Source organism: Arachis stenosperma, chromosome 3 (genome assembly GCF_014773155.1).
Source record: "Arachis stenosperma cultivar V10309 chromosome 3, arast.V10309.gnm1.PFL2, whole genome shotgun sequence".
In the NCBI taxonomy this organism is placed as follows: domain Eukaryota; kingdom Viridiplantae; phylum Streptophyta; class Magnoliopsida; order Fabales; family Fabaceae; genus Arachis; species Arachis stenosperma.
The window spans coordinates 157388024-157403287 of NC_080379.1; positions in this window are offsets into that span (position 1 = coordinate 157388024).

Sequence of the window (15264 nt, forward strand, 5' to 3'; positions counted from 1 at the left end):
CCTTCGTGAGGCTATCACTATGCCGTCCGAGTTTCATATCTCAGATCAAACTCGGAGAGTTCTATCGCCCATTGAACCATTCTCCCTGCAACATCCGTCTTTTGGAGGATTTGCTTCATGGGTTGGTTTGTGCGGACTCTTATGGTGTGAGCTTGAAAGTAAGGTCGTAGCCTTCGTGAGGCTATCACTAAGGAGTAGGCAAACTTTTCTAGTTTGTGGTACCTTAGTTCAGGGCCTTGCAGGACCCTGCTGATGAAATAGACCGGGTGTTGTCCGACCTCGTCTTCTCTGATCAGGGCTGACGGGTTAAGATAGGAGGTTGGCTAAGAACTTTTTGAACTCTTGGAATGCCTCCTCACATTCCGGAGTCCATCGAATTGGCATCCCTTCCTTAATAAGGAAAATAGTGGAAGGGATTTAGTGCCGAGCCTGCCAAAAATCTGGAGAGGGCTGCAAGTCGGCCATTGAGCTGTTGAACCTCTCTCAAGCAAGTCGGGCTCTTCATTCTAAGAGCTCTGCATTTATCGGGATTGGCCTCAATTCCCCTTTGTGTTAGCATGAACCCTAGAAATTTCCCTGCCTCGATCGCGAAGGCGCAGTTTGCAGGATTTAGCCTCATCCCATGCAACCTTATAGTGTCAAAGACTTGTGAGAGGTCGGTTAAGAGGTCGACTTCTTCCTTGGTCTTTACTAGCATGTCGTCGACGTATACTTCCATCAAGCTCCCTAGGTGGGGGGAAAACACTTTATTCATCAACCGTTGGTATGTGGCTCCTGCATTCTTTAATCCGAATGGCATGACCACATAGCAATATGATGAGTTTGGAAAACTCTAAACCAATTTGATGATGATCAAACATTATTAACAGCAAAATTATTAAGCTAATTTTGATTAATGTGCTGATTAAAATAATTTTGTTGTGCAGATTTTTGTTGGGCCGAAACAAAAGAAAATTAACAAAGCCCAACTGTTGCATTATTAATTCAGCTTTGTGTTTAAAAGCTAGTTATAATTGGGCCAGAATAAATGTTAATGTTGCAAGCCCAAACAAATGCTTTCTTGTTTGCTTCCTATGCTTGATCCGCTACACAACTTATCAGGAAAGCAAATGCTTACTAAATGGGCCAGCTTTGATCATATTGTCACAAGCCCAAATTATACTAAAGAGAATAGCTTCCATGCTTGGTCCGAAACAAAAGAAAAATGAAAGCATAGTGCTTCCAACGGAACCAAGCTCTAACAAAGTGATGGATTTCAAAATCTATTACATTGTTAATTAATGCATGGGGAACATGAGAGAGAAAAATTCAGCTGATGTGATTGATGGTTATTATGACTTACACACCACTCAATAGGGAAGTAAAAGCAAGCTATGCCTAATTAATTTGATCAACCACTTTGTATTGCTTTTCTTTCAAATTCTTTATTTCTCTCTCATCTCTTTCTTTTTTTCTCTTTGGTCCTTGTCCAGTAAACCATGGACGCCGTGCTCTTCAACGAAGAAAAGGAAAGAGTAGCATGCATCAAGACCATCAAGCTAATGATGGCAAGAAAATATACCAAAAGAAAGATGAGCTGTGGCTAAGATGCTTACCAAATGTGGTTAGATTTGGTGAAGCTATCTTGAGCCTTTCATGCTCAAAAAAGGAAGATGAAGATTCGGCCAGCTAGAGGAGATTCTTGAAGCATGGCTTGTCTTTGATTCTGCTCAACCACCACAGGGAGTAGCTAGAGTGGCGAAGTGATGGTTGAAGGCAGGGATTGAAGCAGATGAAGTCATCATCATCATGAGGCATCAAGGGCCAGAAATCCATCTTGGAGAAGAAGCCAAGGATGGAGAGCCCGGATTGATGAAGGGTGATGATCAAGAAAGGACTAGAGGTAATTGCATGTTGGTTAATACATGGTTATCTCTTCTCTCTCTGAGTGGCCGAACCGGTTCTGTGTTTGTTGAAGGAGGAAGAAAGTTGGTTCGGTTTTGGCTTCAAGTGTGGAGGCTTTCCTCTTCTTTAAAAAGGGAGAACAACCACTGTTTGAAGCAAGGAGAAAATTTGAGAGTGCAAGGCACAGAGTTCTCAGAGCTACCTGAGCTAACAGATTTCTCTTCTCCTTCAATGTATTCTGTTTAGTATTTTTCTGTTTAATTTTGTCATGTCTTGAGTCTCATGGTAAAAGGCAAACAGTGAGGTTTGTAATGAAAAAGCCATAGAGCGGAAAAAGGCAGAGAGTGCAAAATTGAAAGAAAAGCCATAGATGTCTTAGAGGTCCTTTGTACATCTTTGTTGTGTATCATGATTCTGTGGGAATCCCTTTGTAAGTTGGGTTAGCACTTTACAAGTTGTAATCAGATTGATTATAGTGAAATTCCATCATGTTTGTGATGGAGACTGGATGTAGGCTGCACTGCACTTAGCAGCCGAACCAGGATACATCTTGGTGCAATCTTCTTCTCCTTCTACTCCAATTCTGTTTTCAATTACACAGGAGCAAAAGCCAGAATTATCTCGTGCCAAGTGACGAGACAAAACAAAAAGTCTCGTGGCAAGGGACGAGACAAAACTGAGTTGCTCGTGTCAAGTGACGAGCAAAAACAGAAAAGTCTCTTCTGAAGGTCAGCAAATAGTAGCTTCGAAAAAGGGGGCTAAGATTCAACCCCCATTCTCTTAGCCACTAAAACCATCACAATAGTTTGCCTTTGGTGTGATGAAAGATGTTTTCTCTTGGTCGGGCTCGTACATCGGGATTTGGTTATATCCCGAGTAGGCGTCCATGAATGATAAGTATTGATACCCCGAGCTGGAGTCCACCAGGATATCAATACTTGGTAGGGGATAAGGGTCCTTAGGACATGCCTTATTCAAGCCGGTATAGTCGACGCACATTCTCCATTTACCATTCTGTTTTTTGACTAGCACTACATTGGCTAGCCATGTTGGGTATTTGACCTCTCTAATAAAGCCGGCTTCCAGGAACGCCTGTACTTGCTCTTCTACTATTAGGGCTCGTTCCGGGCCGAGCTTGCGTCTTCTTTGTTGCACAGGTCGGGACCCTGGGTAAACCGAGAGTTTGTGGGACATGAGCTCGGGATCAATCCCGGGCATGTCGGAAGCCTTCCATGCGAAGAGGTCAGAATTAACTCTCAGGAGTTCACCCAACCTTTGTTTTAGGGTTTCCCCTAGGTTGGCTCCTATGTAAGTGTTTTTTCCTTCCTCCTCTCCGACTTGTATCTCCTCGGTTTTTCCTCCCGGTTGGGGTCGCAGCTCTTCTCTGGTCCTTGTGCCGCCTAACTCTATGGTGTGGACTTCTTTGCCCTTTCCTCTCAGATTTAGGCTTTCGTTGTAGCACTTTCTTGCCAATTTTTGATCTCCCCTCACCGTTGCTATTCCCGCTGGGGTCGGATATTTCATGCAAAGGTGGGGAGTGGATACCACTGCTCCGAGGCGATTAAGGGTAGTTCTGCCGATTAAGGCATTATAGGCTGACCCTTCATCAATGACTATGAAGTCTATGCTCAGAGTCCTTGATTTTTCCCCTCTTCCAAAAGTAGTGTGAAGGGGTAAAAATCCTAGTGGTTTTATCGGCGTATCCCCCAATCCATATAGAGTGTCGGGGTAGGCTCTCAACTCTTTTTCATCTAACCCTAGCTTGTCGAAAGCGGGCTTGAAAAAGATGTCTGCCGAGCTTCCCTGGTCTACTAGGGTTCTGTGGAGATGGGCATTGGCTAGGATCATAGTTATCACCACGGGATCATCATGCCCGGGAATTATCCCTTGCCCATCTTCTTTTGTGAATGAGATAGTGGGAAAGTCGGGTGTCTCTTCCTCGACTTGATAGACTCTTTTGAGATGTCTTTTGCGAGAGGATTTAGTGAGGCCCCCTCCCGCAAATCCTCCCGAGATCATATGAATATGTCTCTCTGGAGTCTGCGGTGGTGGATCTCTTCTATCCATATCATCTCGCTTTCTTTTCCCGTGAGTGTCCGACCTTTCCATGAGATATCTATCAAGCCGACCTTCTCTAGCCAGCTTTTCTATCACATTTTTGAGGTCGTAACAATCGTTGGTGGAGTGACCATATATCTTATGGTAGTCGCAGTAGTCGCCGCGGCTTCCCCCTTTTTTGTTTTTAATAGGTCTAGGGGGTGGCAGCCTTTCAGTGTGGCAAATCTCTCTGTATACATCCACTATAGAGGTTTTGAGAGGAGTATAAGAGTGATATTTTCTGGGCCTCTCGAGACCGAGATCTTCCTTTTTCTTGGCTTCCCTTTCCCTCTCTTTAGATGAGGGAGGGGGTCCAGGTCGCCAACTCAGGTCTCTTAACTTTGCATTCTCTTCCATATTGATGTACTTTTCCGCCCTTTCTTGTACATCGCTTAGAGAGACGGGGTGCCTTTTAGATATGGACTGTGAGAAGGGACCTTCTCTAAGTCCATTGACTAACCCCATTATGACTGCCTCTGTGGGCAGGTCTTGGATCTCCAAACATGCCTTATTGAACCTTTCCATATAGGCTCGTAAAGACTCTCCGACCTCCTGTTTTATTTCCAGGAGGCTCGGTGCATGTTTTACTTTATCTTTCTGAATTGAGAACCTCATCAAAAACTTCCTTGAGAGGTCTTCGAAGCTAGTGATTGATCTCGGGGGGAGGCTATCGAACCACTTCATCGCTGCTTTCGATAAAGTGGTCGGGAAAGCTTTGCATCTCGTAGCGTCGGAGGCATCAGCTAGATACATCCGACTTTTGAAGTTGCTTAGGTGATGCTTCGGGTCTGTGGTTCCATCGTAGAGGTCCATATCAGGGCTTTTAAAGTTTCTCGAAACTTTTGCCCTCATTATGTCCTCGCTGAAAGGATCTTCTCCCCCCGAGAGTTGATCTTCTTGTTCGTTGCGGGAGTTGTGACTCTTGAGGGAGGATTCTAGCTGTAAGAGTTTTCTTTCTAACTCTTTTTGCCGTTCCATCTCCTCTTTGAGGTACCTTTCGGTTTCCTTCTGCTTCTCCCGCTCTTGCTCCAATTGTTCCAGGCGGCTATGGACTAATCCTATTAATTCAGCTACGTGGGATGGTCCGCCTTTTTCCGATTCTCGCCCATCTGAGGAATTTACCTTCGGGTTCTTCACTCCGGAGGTACCCTCTCTGTGTTGATTATTGTCCTCCTGGTGTAGGGCCAGGTCTTCATCGTTGTTACCCATGCCTAGATTCTCTTGTTCAGAATCTGTTTCCGCATGGCCTTCTTCGTGGGATCTGTCCGCCATCAATGGGTGATCTCTCGGGTCCCCGGCAACGGCGCCAATGTTACGGTGGGTAACCGGAGATAAATGCAATGGATGGCGTTGAGTGGCCCAAATGTATGAAGGAGGAGGACTCCGAATGAATCTGCAACTCGGGAGGCTCCGTCCGACTTGTTCGCGTGGATGAATAGGGGGGTGGTACCTGCAAAGACACTCCGATGCTTAAGTTAGCAAGAGTGTGAGCAGGTCTAGAGAGTATTGGGCTTAGAAATACCTGATAGGTGTCAGTGTACTTATAGTGGTGAGCCAATAACCACCGCTGGTGTAGTGCCGTATCTTTAGGATATTAACCGTCCCATTATCTTGGGGAGGTTAAGATATGGCTTTAGGAAGCGGTTAGAGAGATTTTAGGGGCGGTTACTCATTCGAATGAGTGTTTATCTGCCAGCTAATCTCATATCCGACTTCTTTATACTAAGTCGTGGTTGACACCGACTTCTTAGGTGGAGGTCGGTGCTTTGCTAGGCTTAATCTATTGGATCAGGCCTTTTGATTGGACCTGGGCCCTTAGCATTGGGCCAGGGTATGAACAACTACCAAATTCGCAATCCGATCTTATCATAGTGTGGATCAGATTCAATCCGATCCAATAGCTCTGCAGATCGAATAATATCCGTGAAATTCAGATCGAATGCGAATAATTACTGTAAATATACGAAAATTATCCAATTCATGTGCAACTCTACAAACACTTTATTTTCATGTATGCATAAAAAATAGGGATTATATATAAATAATTCAGTGTTGAAATGATACCGTTAATGCAACAAGAAGATTTTGTTTCTAGTGGCATTTACTATTGGTGGTATCCGCTTAAATATTGCTAATCAATGATTAAGTTTCAATAATCAATGCACCATTTTGCTATAGTCCAAAGTCCAAAATCTAGCATTCAGTTTCAATTCATTGCTATTTAGTAAGAAAAATATATATATGATGCGGGTGTTTTACAGTTATGGAATTATTAGTTAGCGAGACTTAAATCTATTTATGGAAAGTAAGGCCGTTAAAGTACTAGAAAGTTAGATACAGTTTTTTTTTTTTTTATCTACTCACACTTAGATAATTTATTTAATGGTTAAATCTCCTGCATTTTATTTGATATTATACTGGTAAAAGTTAAAACAGTATCGATAAATAATTAGAATAATATATAAAATGTAATTTCACAAGGTAAAATGCCTTTAAAATTTGCTTGTGATTTCATAAACTAATTTTTTTTGGGTCAGTGAATTAGACAACCTCCAATTTTAAGTACACAATACACCTACACATTCCTCACACATTTATCACATTTTTACACACTCCTCATACATTTATCACATTTTTTTTCCATAAATGCATTCTCTAGAGTTTGAACTCTAGACCTTAGTGATGGGAAGGGGATGAAGTGCCACTGAGCTAAGGCTCTTCGGCATTTCATAAACTAATTTAACCTTTGCTTTTATACTGAATTACTGTAGTATTATCAATTATGGTTGTTAATGGTGAAGCTGAGAAGTTTAGGCCTTTTTTGGGCTAGTAGTTTTAACTATTAAGAAGCCTTATTATTGAACAGTGATTTGGCCCAGGGAATAATTGGTTCAATTACCATTCCATTTTTATGCGATTAGTGCATTATATTGGAGTCAGATGATTTGGCTGAGTTGGTGATGCTGTTCAGTGTTCATCCTTCCATCCATCATTGTGACTGCATTTTGGGATTTTGACAAAGCTGATGATTAAAAAAACTTGTCCACTTTCCATAAAATGGTCGATCCAATCAAATCTTGCTTGTATATTTAGTGTTTTTTATGCCAACACACAAAGTGGAAATTGTTTCGTTATGTTTGTTCAGGAATTGTCCTATATATTCGTAGCTTATAGAAAGAAATTAACTATATAAATTTAATTTTAATGCACTCTCAGTATAAAATAATTTTATACGTGCATCCAATTATATAACAATTTTATACGTGTATCCAATTATATAACGCTACATTGTAAAAAATTTTTTATATTAATCATATGAATGGTCATCCAAAAAAACAAATGTAATTGTACGACTGTTAAAACATTATATTATATACTATAAGTACATCAAAATTAAATTCTTTGTATATATCTCTTTTTGTATTTTTTATTATATAAAAAAATAAATTTTATCTTCTCTTCTTTTTTATCAATCACATTTAATACTAACATAAAAGATATTAAAAAATATAAATAACACATATAATATTTCTTGTGAACATATGCCAAGGATGGGTTTGGCTGCACGTAATTATCGTATATCATATGCAGTGTTCACCGTTGACATTTAATTTGTTGGCATGTGAATTGTTGCATTGATTCGATTGATCAAGGTACTCTAACATTTAAATTGGCTATTAGTTAGGACTGATTTAGATAAGTTAATTTAATAACTTTTAGTTATTTGTTTGGATCTATAGTTTAAAAAATTTAAGTGTAAACAATTTCATTGTAAATATAATACATGATATACACAATAATATTGTTTGATCTAATATAATCCACCTCCTCTAATGGTATAAAACTTTATTATTATTGTTATTGTTGTTAGTAAAGAGATTGAAGAAAACCTAGCTTAATTTCTACTTTGAAGTTTTTCTATCCCAGGATATGTTGTGTTTCTTCTCTCAAAAGAATGACACTTAGCTTCTTGTTATAAGGTTACTAATTATGAAAAAATTTAAAATTTTTGTATTATATTACTCGCCTTAACAAGCACTAATAAACTATTTGTTAATAATAAAATCCTATAAAATTTAATGAATTAACAAAAAATTGTGTATATATGTGGAGTAAAATATTGATTTGATTTTTAAAATTTTTGTCTAAAAATCAAAATTGTTTTTAATATTTTTGTATTTTTAAAATCAGCCCTAATATTACAATAAATTGCGGTGGAATGATAGTGGAGATGATGTGGTGAGGTTGATTTTGATTTTAGTTGTCTGGGTGCTTAATTTGTCAATATAGATTATCCGGTTGATACGTCAAGTTAATGCAACCAAGCAAATAGGGTTGAAAGTGAAGCGAGTTGAGTCGAGTTAGATTAAATTTAAGCTTGAATCACAAAAATTGAACTTGGTTCACGATTTGATTCGTTAATGAAGGTTGTAGAAGAATTAGAGAATGGAGGGTTGAATCTATGACCTTCTTTTAAGTTACTAAAATAACCCTTTTAAAACAAATTTACAATTTGAATCTGTTTGAACTCAGCAGCGAAAAATTTATGAGACAATTTCTTTTTGTCTCATGAATATCAGAAAACAGAACATAGCAGAGAAGAGAGAAGCTGACACCATCATGTATCCTGGTTTAGTTGCCTTGTGCAATGCAACCTACATCCAGTCTCTACCACAACAGTACTACAATAATGGTGGAATTTCCACTATAGTTAAAGTATTACATACACCAATTCCACAGGATTGACACAATCCTTTCACACTCAAGTTCTAACCTAACTTGACTTGGTTATGCTAATACCTAACATTTCACTCTTAGTGCTAACCCAACTAAGAAAGGGTATCTCACATGTACAAGACACAAGACACAGACTTAACCTAAAGAAATATGAAATAACTCTAGCCTTTTCACTCATGTGTATCTCTCTGCCTTTTTCTTTTCTTAGGCTCTTTCAATGACTCTCTCATTCAGCTTTTTATCTCAAGAAATTACAGAAAGATAAACATTAAAAAGTAAATTATAATCTGTAAAACATGAAGGAGATTCATGTTTCAACAGCCCCTTTGCTATGTGATAAACCAGATTTGCTAGCCTCTGATTCAGTTCTTCATTCTGGCGGAATGCCTCTTTGACTAGGAAGCACTGTCCAAGTAGATGAACTTCTTCAAAGAGCTCTTCTCAGAACATACACCTCAAGAACACTGGTTTTCTCTCCTTGGCTTCTGAATAGTGAACCAACTTCTTTTGTATCTCCTTGCATGTTGCTGAGTTGCTCTCCCTTAGGTAAACTCTCGAGCTTTGTGCTTCACCAACTCACCAACTCACCTTTTCCAGTTATTCCTCAATTTAGGAACTTTGGTTCTGTCCTTCTCTTGTTGACCGAAAGCCACAGGAGAGCAGAAATAAATATTTTTAATGGTAAACCCAGATCTTGGTCATTGAAAAATAACTTGGTCCCCAAGACAAATTTATGACCCTAGATACACAGCAGTGTAGAACAAAGATTAACTTTTCCATGTAACCCATAATGGATTGGCAGAACATTGAAGATGAAGAGAAGAAGATTTAATGCATGTATACGGAAATGAAATCACCTTTTAACTTCTGACTTTTTGATACAGTTTGATGTGGGTGATTAGACTTCAACCTTTTTGCTTAACCTTCTCTTTCTTGCTTCTTTAGTGAACAACTTAGGGATTAAGCTTTCTCTTTCTCTCTCTGAGTTCTGACCGAGACAGAAAAAAGTGAATGTTGCTATGAAAGAAGCAACTTGGAGGGATTTGCTTGCTAACGGGCTTAGATCGGATATCCATCAAGCAACCCGTTTGATTTCTTTGGCTCAGCTGGATTTATTTGCTTTGAATCCTTTTAGGTTTTCTTTGTTTGTATAGCCCATCGGTCTTGTTTATATTTTTCATCCACTTGAGCTACTGCAACAATGAGTTTTGGCCTGCAATATTTAATTATAAATAATCAACATTAATTATTTACTTTGCCCAAAAATAATGTTTGTCATCATTAATTAATTTTGTTAATTTCTTAACTCAACAATTAACAATCAAGCTTATTTCTTAAGTTCAAGTTTGGCTCACCGAAAACTCACAAACTAGCTCAAATAATAGGAACATAATCTATAATTCTATATCAATAAATTATAACTTATATGTTGAGTTTAAAAAACTTAAAGTATAATAATGATCAAATATTATTAAAATATTAATTAAAAAATCATTAAATTGTTATATGCTTCCAATGGTTTATTTAATTTTTTTGTTCAAGTGTGCAGAAAGTTTATGATCGGGACAAAATTGATTCAAGCCCATTGTGATTAAAGTTTGTCCAGCCCTCGTGCAAAAAAATATTTCATTCTATATGGCTGAATGTTAATAAGATAATGAAACAGATTTGGCCAAGAAAATAGTACAAAGCCCAAGTTAACATTATCTTGGACCAACAAATCCTTTGGTCCGAATTGGAAGAAGAAAGAAATGGAGCATGCACTCTTCGGTTACCTACTCCATTGGTTAATTGAATTCAAATTTCAAATCAATTGATTGCATGTATAGGTAACCGAAACTCAAAATTAAATTGGGTTTAATATTGCATTAAAAGTTTTGTCTCTTCTCTCGCATCTCTTTTGTCTTTCAGTCATATCAATCAAATAGAGAAGAAGATAGAAGTCATCAGAAGAAAAAGAAGTTAAAGAAAAGCCTATGAAAAAAAGGCTATAAGGAAGGAAGATTTAAAGTAAGGCATGGCAAGATCTTTGCCATTGAAGGCAAGATTTTGAAATTCTTCAAGATTCTCCATACCAAGAAAAGAAAGGATCCGTCTCTGTCAGAGAAGAAGATCTCAGTTGCAAAAATGTATTTCCATTTTTATTCATCAAAGAAAGAAGATAGCCTCTGGAGCTACGCATAGGAAGAAGCAGAAATGGAAGGCAAGAAGCTGTCTTGGGTTAGAAGATTATCAAGGGTCCGAATCTTTTCTTGGAGCCAAAGACAAGATCAAGTGCTCAGATTGAAAGAGCTTGATGAAAAGGGATGAGAGAGGTACATGCATGTTGGTTTTTGGTTTTTCCTCTCTCTTCTCTCTGTCCGAATCGTTGCTGTTTTTTATTGGAGAAGAAGTTGCTTGGTTAAACCGGTTTCAACCTTGGAAGCTTCTCCTTCTATATAAGGGTGAACAATCAAGGGTTGAGATCAAGGAGAAAAGGTGTAAAGCACAGAGTTCTCATAGCTACCCGAGCTTCTTGAGTTCTTCTCCTTTAAAGATGTTCATTTTATTTTTTTTTCTTAGTATTGTCTGTCTGAGTCTCATGGTACAAGGCAAATATGGTGAGGTTTGTAAGAAAAAACCAGTGAGAGAAAAAAGACAGTGATCAATATTAGGGAAAAAGCCATAGATATCTCATAGTTTCTTTATACATCTTTCTGTTATGTTTCATGCTCCTGTGGGGATTCCCTTGAAAGTTGGGTTAGCACTTTGCGGTTGAAAGTTAGGTTTTGAGTCCTAGTCAAATTCAGATTGGGTATAAAATCTGGGTTTGTCCTTGATAGGATTGGGTAGATCCTAGCGAAAGAATTGGTGTTTGTAATATTGTAAAAGATAGTTAAATTCCATCATTGTTGTTATAGAGACTGGATGTAGGCTGCATTGCACTTAGCAGCTGAATCAGGATATTTCTTGGTGTGATTCTCTCTTCTCCGCTTCTTCTCTGCTTCTGGTTCGCAGGAGACAAAATGAAAAATGTCTCTCAACTTGTTACGAGACAAATAAAAAATGTCTCCTAACTTGTTATGAGACAAAAAGTGAAAATACATTCTGAAGTTCCTTTAAAAGTTAAAAAGTAATATTCAGCCAAAAGAGAGGTTAAGATTCAACCCCTCTCTCTTAATCACTGATTATCATCATTATATATTTTAAAAAATATTTAAAAAGATCAATTTTATATATTGTTTATCTATCAATAAATTATAAATTTTTTATTTATGTCCTATATCAAAATTATATATAAAAATAAATATAAAATTTTAAATAATTAAGATTATTAATATATATATATATATAATCGATCCAGTTCATGAGCTAATAAACTGAGTTTATTAAAGTTTAAACTCAACTCATTTAATTTATGAGTTTAATTCTAATTTTTAGGTTCAAGCTTAACTTACCAAAGTTTAATTTATTGAATTATTAATAAATTGAGGTGGTTTATGAGTGAGCTTGATTCACTTTCAACCCTATAAATAAAAAAAAAGCATAAATGCTTGTATTAGTGACAGTAGTTATTAATGACGAAAAATGATTAAACAAAATCCCTAAGTTGGAACGTATTACTCTCAATCCCTTGAGCCCCCCAGTCAATGTACGGACTTGCAAAAATTATCATTTGCTTGGCAATTATTGATGCTGAAAAGTTCCCCATCTCATCAGTGAGATTTTTAAACAAATATAAAAGCTAGGTTGGCTAAAATACTTGTTTATTTTTTTTTTGTTAACAAAAACTAAAGACGTGTTTGGTTTATATTTTTATTTTTTATTTTTAATTTTAATATTTTTTATTTTTAAAATTTTGTAAAAAAATAAAAATAAAAGATGAAAATAAAAAATTAAATTTTATTATTTTTATTATTTTTATTTTTTTATTTATAAAATTTAAAAAACAAAAAATACTAAAAATAAAAAAATAAAAATACAAACTAAACACACCCTAACCTTTTAAATTAGTAATGTTGCTTCATAAAAATTAAAAAGTTAGGAAATCTTTATATCCCATACATAGTGGCTCCATTTATATTTGTTAGGAATTGTCTGACAAGTGTTAGTAATGAATAAGACATTCACGTACTGACATCTCATGCAATTAATTGTTTTCCCTAATACTAACTTAACTTGCATGTGAGGGCATGGCCCTTACCCTCCTTCATGCTACCCAAAATAATGCCAACAACCCTAACCCCCAAATCATGGTCATCATCATCATTGCTAATAGCTTATAACTCTTTCTGTAGAGTTTTAATTAATTGGTGTCTCATTAGGAATTTTACACTTCAATTTTAATTTCATGTTACAATATACACAATTATCTTGTGACTCTTGTGATTTCATTACAAATCACCGCCGCAACATTACCCGAGTAGGCCTTACTAGTTATCCAAAAATAAAACATAAATTTTGTTGATGGAACATCAGAAGAAAATTGGCATATTAAGATGTTGTTAACTACTTAGTTATATAAGACAGATTCATTCAACGTGATGAGACAATCGAAATTATTTGAGTGTGTAGAAATATCGTGTTTGAAATTAAACATAACAATCATTGTTGCTAAGTGTATATATGCCAAGAAAAACATTAAGCATTACTTCGTTGGCCATGTTATATCTAGAAACTATAGAAATGTATAAGAGTATAAATAGCAGTTGGAGGCCCAATAACTTCATAAGTTCAAACAGCACGAGGACAGTGTACTCGATCCCAAGTCCCAACCATGATACATTCCTTTCATGCTAGCTTTCTCCGCTACGTGAGACTTACTAAAATTTGTAAATATTAAAATCTGCTTCAAAAATTAATTTTTATGGACAAAATGTCAAGCTGTTAATAAAGGTTTGATATTTACGTTCTTTTTTATGTGTATTTTTATCCATAAAAAATAATCTTTAAAATATACTTTGATATTTATAAATTTTGATGCTGTATTTTTGTTTATCTTAAACTTTTTCATATGTATTTTTATTCATTTGCTCTATTAATGCTCAATTCACGGGAAAAACTGTCTTGAAACCTTATATAAAAAAATAGAAAATAATACTCTTCATTCTTAAAAGATGTTAAAATAATATTTTTATTTATTTATGAAATTTATACTCTCCTTTCCTATAAAATTTAAATAAGTTACACTTTATATTTTGATAGCAATTATAAAATAAATTAAAGTGTAGCTTACTTAAATAATCTTATAGAAAATGAGAGTGTATGTTTGGTAAATATAAAAGAAAATGTCATTTAGATATCTTTTAAAATAATGGAGTGCCATTTTTATTTTTAAAAAAGTACACACCCAAAAATCCAAAATGACTTAAGAAAGCCTATACACCAAAAATAAAAATAGAATAACACCTCAAAACACACACAAACATAATTCGATATTACCATAATGTTAAAAACATACCCTACCCTAATTTCCTTTTAACTGTTCAATGTTTATAACTGGGGTATCATATTTTCCAAAATTTATCGATAACTACAAAGATAACAAAATCTGTAAAGTGAAATATCAAATAATAGCATCAGTTGCAAACATCCAAGAATGAAGGTACAACATAATAATGCTTTAAAGGTTGATCACGAAAAGTTTGTTATAATATTTTTGTTGACTGTTCAGGCTATAGAGTATAGAGAGGTGCATGCAGTGAGGATGATGCAACATTATTATTCGAGTGTGATTCCGAAGCAAGCAATGGCTTCACATGACAAATTCATAATCGTCACCTGAAAATTTGGTGGTTGAAAACAACCCCAAATTATAATAGGTTTCTATCTAGTAGCTAGGACTCTAGTCGAGGCCCTTATTATGGACCATGTAAAGTGCACAATTTTAGAAAACCTGATGAAAATTTTCCAACTACAAACTAGTGTTGCTGCAGTTGCCATATGTTTTCACCTAAAGTGTGAAACAACTTACTCTATCTCCTTTTTTTTTTAATCTTTGTAGTTAACCTTAATTATCACAAGCCACCAACAATTCAGTTTTTGCTTTGTTGATATCTGAGAAGTAACAAATAATTTCGAAATATTGTAATTAAGTAACTCGAGTACTAGAATAAACACTTTCATTTCATATAGGTCGCAATTTAAGTTGGTTTGCTTTCTTCCATTACTTTGTTTTATTGTTTCGGATGAAATTACATGTATTCTTTTTCTTTCATTTCTCCCATCTTTGTAAAGAAATTGATTGCAGATCAAATCAGTTTCTCGCAATTCCCTAAATTCTATTTTTTCAATTATAAAAAAATTGTAGGGATGGTGGTAATAAATAATTGTCCAGTTTGGAACGGTAACCCCCCAGCAGCAAGCAGATTAACCATCCACCTCGCCCCCTTTTGCCTTTTTGACCAGCAAAAACCACGAGTAGCCTTCTCGGTATATCGTGAGAAAATAACTCTACATACAGTGCATAGTACAAAGCCACACCCCACTCCTGCGTGACTAGTTTTAAAACCGTTACTCCCTAACACAAGGTCAGAGCAACAATAAACAATTATTATATCTAGTATT